Below are 8,368 nucleotides of genomic sequence, written 5' to 3'. Positions count from 1 at the left end.
AACTCTAGAAAGGAGTCAAGTGTCCTTTCAAAGGTGGAAAATAACTTTATTGGACCTCTGTCCCTATCTGATGTGTACAAGCATGATGTTATTTGTGTAAATACTACTATGGGACTGCTTTTTTGCTATTCTCATTAAGCAACTTGACCAGTAGGCAATTCTTCATGCCTTGAAAAGATTATGGAAGAGCATTGAGAGTAACTGTGGGACTCATTTTATAGCCTTAAGAATGTCTTGGCATCACTGGAAATAGCATGAACCATGACATTCCCCAAGGAGCTGGAATGATTGAGCAATATAATGGACTATTTAAGCAAAGCCTCAGAAAGGAAGCCAACTCAGGCTCCATGATGTGATGGATCAAGAGACTGTGGACTCTGTTATGGTTCTTGAATGAACTGCCCTGGGCAGGAACACTAGCCCCTGTAAATACTTTGCTACATTATCCAGCAGTGCCCATTCAGCTGCAGGTGCAAATAACTGACCTGCTATTGAAATCAGGAATTGGGAGACAAAACAATGTGTTGTTACCTACGTCCATGGCCCTTCGTGCAGATCATATGTCACCTGGCAGTGGCCATGGGAAATATAAAAAGCCAGTAAGGCCTCGTTTACCTTGCTGTCACCATGGGGATTAAAATCAGAATGTGAGTGCAGCTCTCTATTGAACATTCCTGCAATTCTTGAGTATACAATTTACACTTTTGCCTTGCATGCAAAAAAAAAAAAAAAAAAAAAAAAAAAAAGGAACATGACCTGAAGGTGGCACCATGAGTAATACATGAGTAATAGCCACTTGACCCCTTGTGGCCAAAGTACATTACCTAAACAAGGAAGGAGACTTTATTTTGCTTAATGGTACATTTGTCTCAGCCATATGTCTAGTGCTAGCCTATCCAGTATCCCTACATGTAGAAAAATACCAAGTAAAATCCATGCCCCACTGAGTCTGGCATAAAAGGCTAGAATTACGCCTTCTTGCCAGGTGTACTGTTATCTCAAGATAAATCCCTTGCCTCTATTTGAATTGATTTACCATTGTTGGTGCCACTTCTTTGTCTCATTGTCTTTTGCTTGGTAGTTATGAACACACTGGTTGACTGGGCATATATCTTTTCAATGGCAACCAATCTGCTTGTTGGATGTGCACAGAGTTACCTATAAGCTCTGCAACTGGACTACCTTGGAAGGTGACCACAGTCACTGACAAAACCTGGACTTGGTTGGGAGGGTAAAATTCTTCTGATACATTAGGGAACAACAACAGGTCCCATGCGAAGATTCTAGTCTGAGAGCAGCATAATAAGACATGGCCATGTTTGGGGTATTCAGTGTAGATGTTCTGGGTTGGCTTTCTGTAGAAGTAGTGGACTTACCCCCACAAGTGCCAAAATGTGTAGAACAAGCAGGGAATGGGTCTCAGGTAAGATGCATTCCTTTTTCTTTATGTATACCTACAAAACATGACCAACACCACTAGGTGGTGAAGGAAAAATCCCCACACGACAGTGGGTATCTATCTGTGGGTACTTTATTTGCTAATGGATCCTATGGATGGCCTTATTTACCCTACAACTAGGTACAACACTATACATGGTATGGGCCTACATACCTGGGCGATGGACCCCCACTCTTCCATAGTTACCTCCCACCTGGGAAGCCCTTAAGGCTCTTGACCATGTAAAATGTACAGCATGGTGGTATTATCCACTTGCCTTGTTCGCCCCAAACATGGTTACTGTAGTCACTGAAGCTAAAGTTACTGCATTGGCCCCTCAATGCAAGCCACAAGGCATTAGGTCTCTTATAAAAGCATTCCAAATGATAAAGGTTGTTGTACATGATAGTATAGCATTAGATAACCTTACAGCAGCTCAAGGTGGTGTGTGTGTGTGTGTGTGCATATTGAAGACTGAAAGCTGTAGATATACACAAGATGACCATCATAATGTAACCCAAGCCCTTGTTGCTTTAGCAAGTAAGATCACACATTGAACAGATGACCAGGATCCCCTCTGGGACTGCTGGGTGTCCACGATGGACAGGTGTTGAACAGCCTTGCTCATTATATTTTGTATCACCTGCTCACTCATAATTAGTTTCTGTAGTTTATATTGTCAGGAAATTTGGATGCAATATTCCATACTCTTGTCACAGGGATTTTCCTGAGAGATAACTGACACACAGACTGTGAGATAAGGAACCTTTAAGGGTTAGAGTGTTGGGGAGATAAAGTCAGCCTCCCTCACTGTGGTCACTACTGCTTGGCCCAGAAGGTGATAGAGTTCTGCTTTGTAACTATTTGCCTGCCTGCCACACTGTTCTTAAGCATACATATGATTCTGTGGGCATAGTCCATTGTGGATTCTCTATGTGCACTTTCCCACTATCCTGAGAACATACTGTAATGTAATCATTGGATAGAGCCGAAAGACCATACTGCATGAAGTCTTGATGAAACAAGCCAAGGTCGTCTGGCAGTTCCTTGGAAAAGATTTGGAAGTGTGGATTGTGACTTCTGATAAGATGATAGGAGGCAGCAGTGAAGTATTCTTGAAAATGGGCAAGAATAACCAAAGTACGTTGCTGTAAGGAACTCTGAGCTCTGAAACACCTCAGGATGGGGAGAGTGGCCAGAGTGGGTACTGTGCAATGATATCCAGGATCCCAAGGGGTTTCTTTGAGAGGGAAAAGTCCTATGATTGGTTCCAGTTCAACACTCTATTTCTGAGTCCATGAGATGGGCAGCCTTCGATGGTGAATATCAGAGAGGATATAGATTTAATCCATGGGATAACCAGATGTACAGTTATTTCATGTTCACTCATGGGGGCCCTACTGGCAGAATGTCAAGATTCCTTTTTCCAATTTTTTTAAAGATTTTTTTAAATTTATTTAGAAGCAGAGTTACAGACATAGAGAGGAAGAGACAGAAAGATTTTTCATTCACTGGTTCATGTCCCAAATGGTTTCAATGGCCAGAACTGGGCTAATCCGAAGCCAGGAGCCAGGACCTTCTTCCAGGTCTCTTATGTGGGTGCAGGGGCCTACACACTTGGGCCATCTTCCACTGCTTTCCCAGGATAATAGGAAGAGAGCTGGATCAGAGGAGGAGCACCTGGCACATGAACCAGTGTCCCTATGGGAAGCTGGTGCCACAGGAAGAGGCACAGCCCACTATGCCATAGCACTGGCATCCTTTTTCCAATTTTTCCTTCTCGAAGCAAGGAAGAATTCAGGATGTCCAGCACCTGCTGCTTCTTGACAAGCTCTCTTCTGTAGGATTCGCCCTGGATGATAAAGTGGATGGTCCATTCCTTCTGGAAATAGATTTTATTGGAGTGTTTACTGATCCAACCCACTCAGATATTTGCCTATGAACATTCTCCAGAGCTTAGCCCAAGACTTTTTAAATAGAGAATATGTCATGTGGCAGTTTTGTATTATTAAACCAAGGGCAGTAGCTATCCACAATGATACAAACAAAATAAAGTATTTCTTGAATGGCAAAAAATGTAATGAATTACAGTAATTAATCCTGTTGCCATGAGAATAAACGCGTATGAATCTGTGATTGTCTCTGCAGTATGGTCCTCCAGTATCAGCCAGTCAGTCACTAACCATTGGTTGTCTTCTGGGAGTGAGGAGTAAGGACCTGTTAAAGGAGACAACATGTATTTAGCAGAGGGTAATTTTCAGACAGAGTCAATGACCACAGGGAAGAAGCCAGCACTCACAGCTCCTGGGAGATGGGGAATTGGTCTGGTACAGATGATCTGAGTGGGCTTCATTAGCATCTACCACAGATTCCATGTTGCTGGTCCCAGACTATTCCAATCTTTAATGATTTTCCTAGGTCCTCTATACTCACCTTCCTTTCCACACTGGATAATTTGTTATAAATTTCTTTGCATATTAATAATATTTGGTATGATATAATTATTTAAGTATATTTAGGTGTGATAATTATTTATATATTAGGTATTATATAATTATTTAATTGGCACTTTGAAGAATTACACAATACATTTGATTTTTCTCACAGTTGAAGTCACAGTGTTGAATCCTTGGTTGACACATAATAAATATTCAACAAGTGATTAGTAGAGTTAACAATGCTGTGATATATAACTAATTATCCCTGCTGCTTCTAACATTATAGTAAACATTTTACAATTAGAATCTAGCAGAAACTTGACGAAATGAAAGGAAATTGAAAATGAAATATCAAAAGAAAAACATGAATGAAAGTGGAAATTCTTTATTGATAAGAATCAATTATTTCACACAGCAGTTAAAGATTTAAACAATAGACAAAGAAACTATTTAGTTTTCTCCATTAGATAAACTTTGAGAGATAATCACATTTTCAAATATTTAAAAACCATTTTATATTTAACAGTTTTTTATATTTGCTTATAGTTATAGAATATATTTTTTCTTGTGGTTGATAACCTGGTTTCTGTCTTTGGCTTTGCCCAGTCTCAACTGTTCTGGGCATTTAGTGAGTGAGCTAGAGATGGAAAGTCTCTCTCTCTCTCTCTCTCTCTCTCTCTCTGTGTGTGTGTGTGTGTCTCCCTCTTCCTTGCTGTGTCACTTTGCCTTTCAAATAAATAAATCTTTAAAAAAATACATGAAAGTAACCGGAAGTGATTAACTGTATTTTCAAACAAATCAAGAAGCAATGGTGATAATCTGGACAAATGAGGCAGATTAGGTAGACAATGCTAATATTTCAGAAGATTCCAAAATTGTAGCACCTGTAAAATGAAAGGAATGGGCATTATTCAATATCACAGAAGGGAAAAATTCCAAACACAGTCATGTAATTGATGAATACTTCCCACATGACCTTTGAAACAGTTAAATATTTTAGACGTTGAGGCAAATCTGCAGTGAGATGCAGATGCATTATTTAGCGAGCAGGTGTTTGCTTCTGGAAACTCATTTCAAAATCTTTCAGTGTAGAATCAAAGGAAACATATTTAACTCACAAAGAGCAGTTTTAGTCATCATTATCAGAGTGCAATTATATAAATTTTTTAATAACTTTCCACAGCCCAGTTCCCATGGATTCTTGTCTTATCTTCTGAGTAAGAAAAAGTGCTATTCTGAAATATCTTTCAGACACTGAGAAATGAGGTGATGACTTGAATTTGCACTGCTTTGGTAAGGATTTTCATGCTTTTTGACAAAGAAAACAGCATAACTTCAGTATAAGAAAATCTGGCCGGCACTGTGGCTCACTTGGCTAATCCTACGCCTGCGGCGCCGGTACTCAGGGTTCTAGTCCCGGTTGGGGCGCCAATTCTGTCCTGGTTGCTCCTCTTCCAGTCTAGCTCTCTGCTGTGGCCTGGGAGTGCAGTCGAGGATGGCCCAAGTCCTTGGGCCCTGCACCTGCATGGGAGACAGGAAGAAGCACCTGGCTCCTGGCTTCGGATCAGTGCAGCAGGCCGGCCGTAGTGGTCATTTTGGGGGTGAACCAGTGGAAGGATGACCTTTCTCTCTGTCTCTCTCTCTCTCACACACTAACTCTGCTTGTCAAGAAAAAAAAAAAAAAAAAAAAGAAAATCTGGGTTTAGGAGCCGGTGTTGTGGTGTAATGGTTTAAGCTCCAGTGTGCAACACCCGCATCCCTCATAAGTGCCAGATCACGTCCTGGCTGGTCCACTTCCAGTTCAGATGTCTGTTAATAAACATGGGAAAGCCCAGAAGATGGTCCAAGTGTTTGGGTCCCTGCCATCCACGTGGCAGACCAGATGAAGTCCCTAGCTCCTGGCTTTGCCCTTTTGCCATTGTGGCCATTTGAGGAGTGAACCAGTGGATGGAAGAATCTCTCTCTCTCTCTCTCTCTCTCTCTCTCTCTCTCTCTTTTATTCTGTTTTTCAAATAAATAAATTCTTTTCAAAAATGGAAAGTCCAATCTTTGACATGGGAAGAATTTATCTGAGCAGCAGAGAACAGCTTCCTTGGGCATTGACTTCACTATGGGGGGCCTATTGTGCCCAGATATGCCACTACAACACTGAGGGGACTGAACTGTGAGTCCACATGAGACATGTCTCAGAGTTTCCACAACAGTGTTGGAGGCATGACTCTTTCGACAATCCCTATAGGTCCAGATGGTTCACCAACATGGACTATAACAATTAGAATTCTCTGTTTCAAAAATATAGGTAGAAACTCAGATGATCTAACAAGAACGAAACTGATTCAGGCCATGGAAGACATATCACAGATATGAGGGAGAAGGCAGAAGAGGGCAGGAGAGGCCAGAGAATAGTGCGGTTCTAGACACGAATCACAAGTCTCTTCCAGGCCTGCTGCCTACATGAAGTCTGGCTCAGTTTCTAAAATTCTGTTCATGATTTAAATTCTGGAGAAAGCAACTCCATAGTCTTATTTCAGTCACATGCCCACTCTAGGTAAAGGAAAGCTTAATGTATTGATTGACAAGTTGCATTTAATAGGACATTAGGACTCCAAGGGAAATCAGGACTTTTTTTTTCCAAACTTAGGCATATTTTTTCTAGGAGGAAAAGGTATTACAACAACTGGGATTTAGTTAACTTTTACAATAATTGATCTTTTAGCCAATGAAAATAGTTACAAAGATGAAAAGATATTAGATAATACAAGACCAAAGCAGAGGCCAAATTGAGCAGTGTGGGAAATGAGGTCAAGGCCATGGAAATGAAGGGGAAGCAAGGCTAAACAGATTGTAAGTGGAAGTTAAGAGAATACAGCTGCAGATCAGGTTTTCAAGTTCCTAAATACAATTGTTACATCCTTGAGGGCAGGAATTATGTTTTATTCATATTTGCTTTTACAATTTATCCTCTCCTAATTATATAGTAGACAGGTGTTCTACAAAGTTTTGCTAATAAATAAATGAACAAATGGATCGATGGGTAAATTCAAGGAAGTGAAACATTGCTGATTTGTTCAGTTGAAATAGATGAAAGGCAGTAAGCTAGCTTGCTCTTAGAGATGGAAGAATTGAAGACAGCTTAGCTGCAAGATGTCTCGTGAACTACATTTAAAGTCCTAAGGTGTTGAATTTTCTTCTATTTTGGGCACTAAGAACACAGATGTTTAGCCTCAAATGACCTGTGTTGCTGAGAAATTATGATTTCAGTGACACAGCTTTAGGAAATGACCCCAAATATACCCAAATCCTTTCATTTTCTTAAATCATCTACAATTGAAGACTAGTCCTTGTGATTTTTTCCCCACAGACAATTTTCTAGAATGGTACCTACAACAACCCCATAAATGAATTAAAAGTAACCCTGAACTTTGACAGGAAATAGGAAAGAACACATTGATGCTAATCCGTAGAAACTTTGGTGAAATTGTCAAACTCAGCCAGGAACATTGTTTTGTTTAAAGAGTCCTTTTTCTTAGAGCATTTCTGACTTCAGGAAAGGACAAGAGAAAGAATTTAATAATCCAGTTTTGTGATCAAAACCTTTGGAGTGAGAGATGATTTTGAGTCTTATAGTGATGTTTTCCTTGTTACAACTTTTAGAAAACCAGTAGCCATTTCTGACTCAGTCCAAGCTTGTGGTTTTTAATGTGACTTTCCTTAGAGAGACTAAAAGATTATAATGTTTTTGTCTTTGTTTTATAGTTCTGTGATATTCACTGTGTTCACATTGTTGCCAAATAACATTTTCATCTTACAATAAATTAAAGCCATTTTCAACACCATTCTACTGTTTCTATAAGTTCAATACTCAGTGTATCTCCTATTAGTTGGGTTATACATAAAAAGGCATTTGCCTTTTTTTTTTTTTTACTTTTTTGATGGATGTATTATTCTACATAGCCTCAAGTTCCACTCATGTTGTAGCAAGGATCAGATTCTCCCTGTTTTTAAGGCTGGATTTATTCCATTGTCCTATATTCCTCATTTTGTTGATCTATTCGTCCACTGATGAGCATTTGGGCTACTTTCCCCTTTTGGTGGCTGCGAATAGTGTTGCTGTGAATGTGAATGTAAAAATTTATGTTTTAATATAACATACAGGATGGTTTTTAACATCGAGCTGTATGTACATCTCTCACTGTTATTCAGGAAATTTTTACATCTAATTTCAAGTAAATATAAAGGAATATTATCAGCATTAATTAGTAAAACAGTTTATAATAATGATAATAACAAATATGCCCTCATATAATAATTGCATACTCATGTTTGCCTGGAGCTGTGCTAAAGTACCCTACATAAGACAGACCCTGCAATAAACTGCTGGTAGCTATGAGGCTCCTGTTAATTACAATATATCAATCTGGCATTTAGAAAAGGTGACATTAAATAATTTCTTGAAATAATTGTATTTCTTTGATGACATACTTTGGTTCAA

The 8,368-nt window shown here is 39.4% G+C and overlaps 1 pseudogene; it reads left to right on the top strand.

The window, feature by feature from the left end:
• Positions 1 to 1,309: 1,309 nt before the first annotated feature.
• LOC133756692 (complex I intermediate-associated protein 30, mitochondrial-like) lies at positions 1,310 to 3,417 on the top strand (annotated as a pseudogene).
• Positions 3,418 to 8,368: the final 4,951 nt, after the last annotated feature.

The sequence above is a fragment of the Lepus europaeus genome, chromosome 3 (genome assembly GCF_033115175.1).
Source record: "Lepus europaeus isolate LE1 chromosome 3, mLepTim1.pri, whole genome shotgun sequence".
NCBI lineage: Eukaryota > Metazoa > Chordata > Mammalia > Lagomorpha > Leporidae > Lepus > Lepus europaeus.
This window is presented reverse-complemented; position numbering and strand designations above follow the sequence as displayed.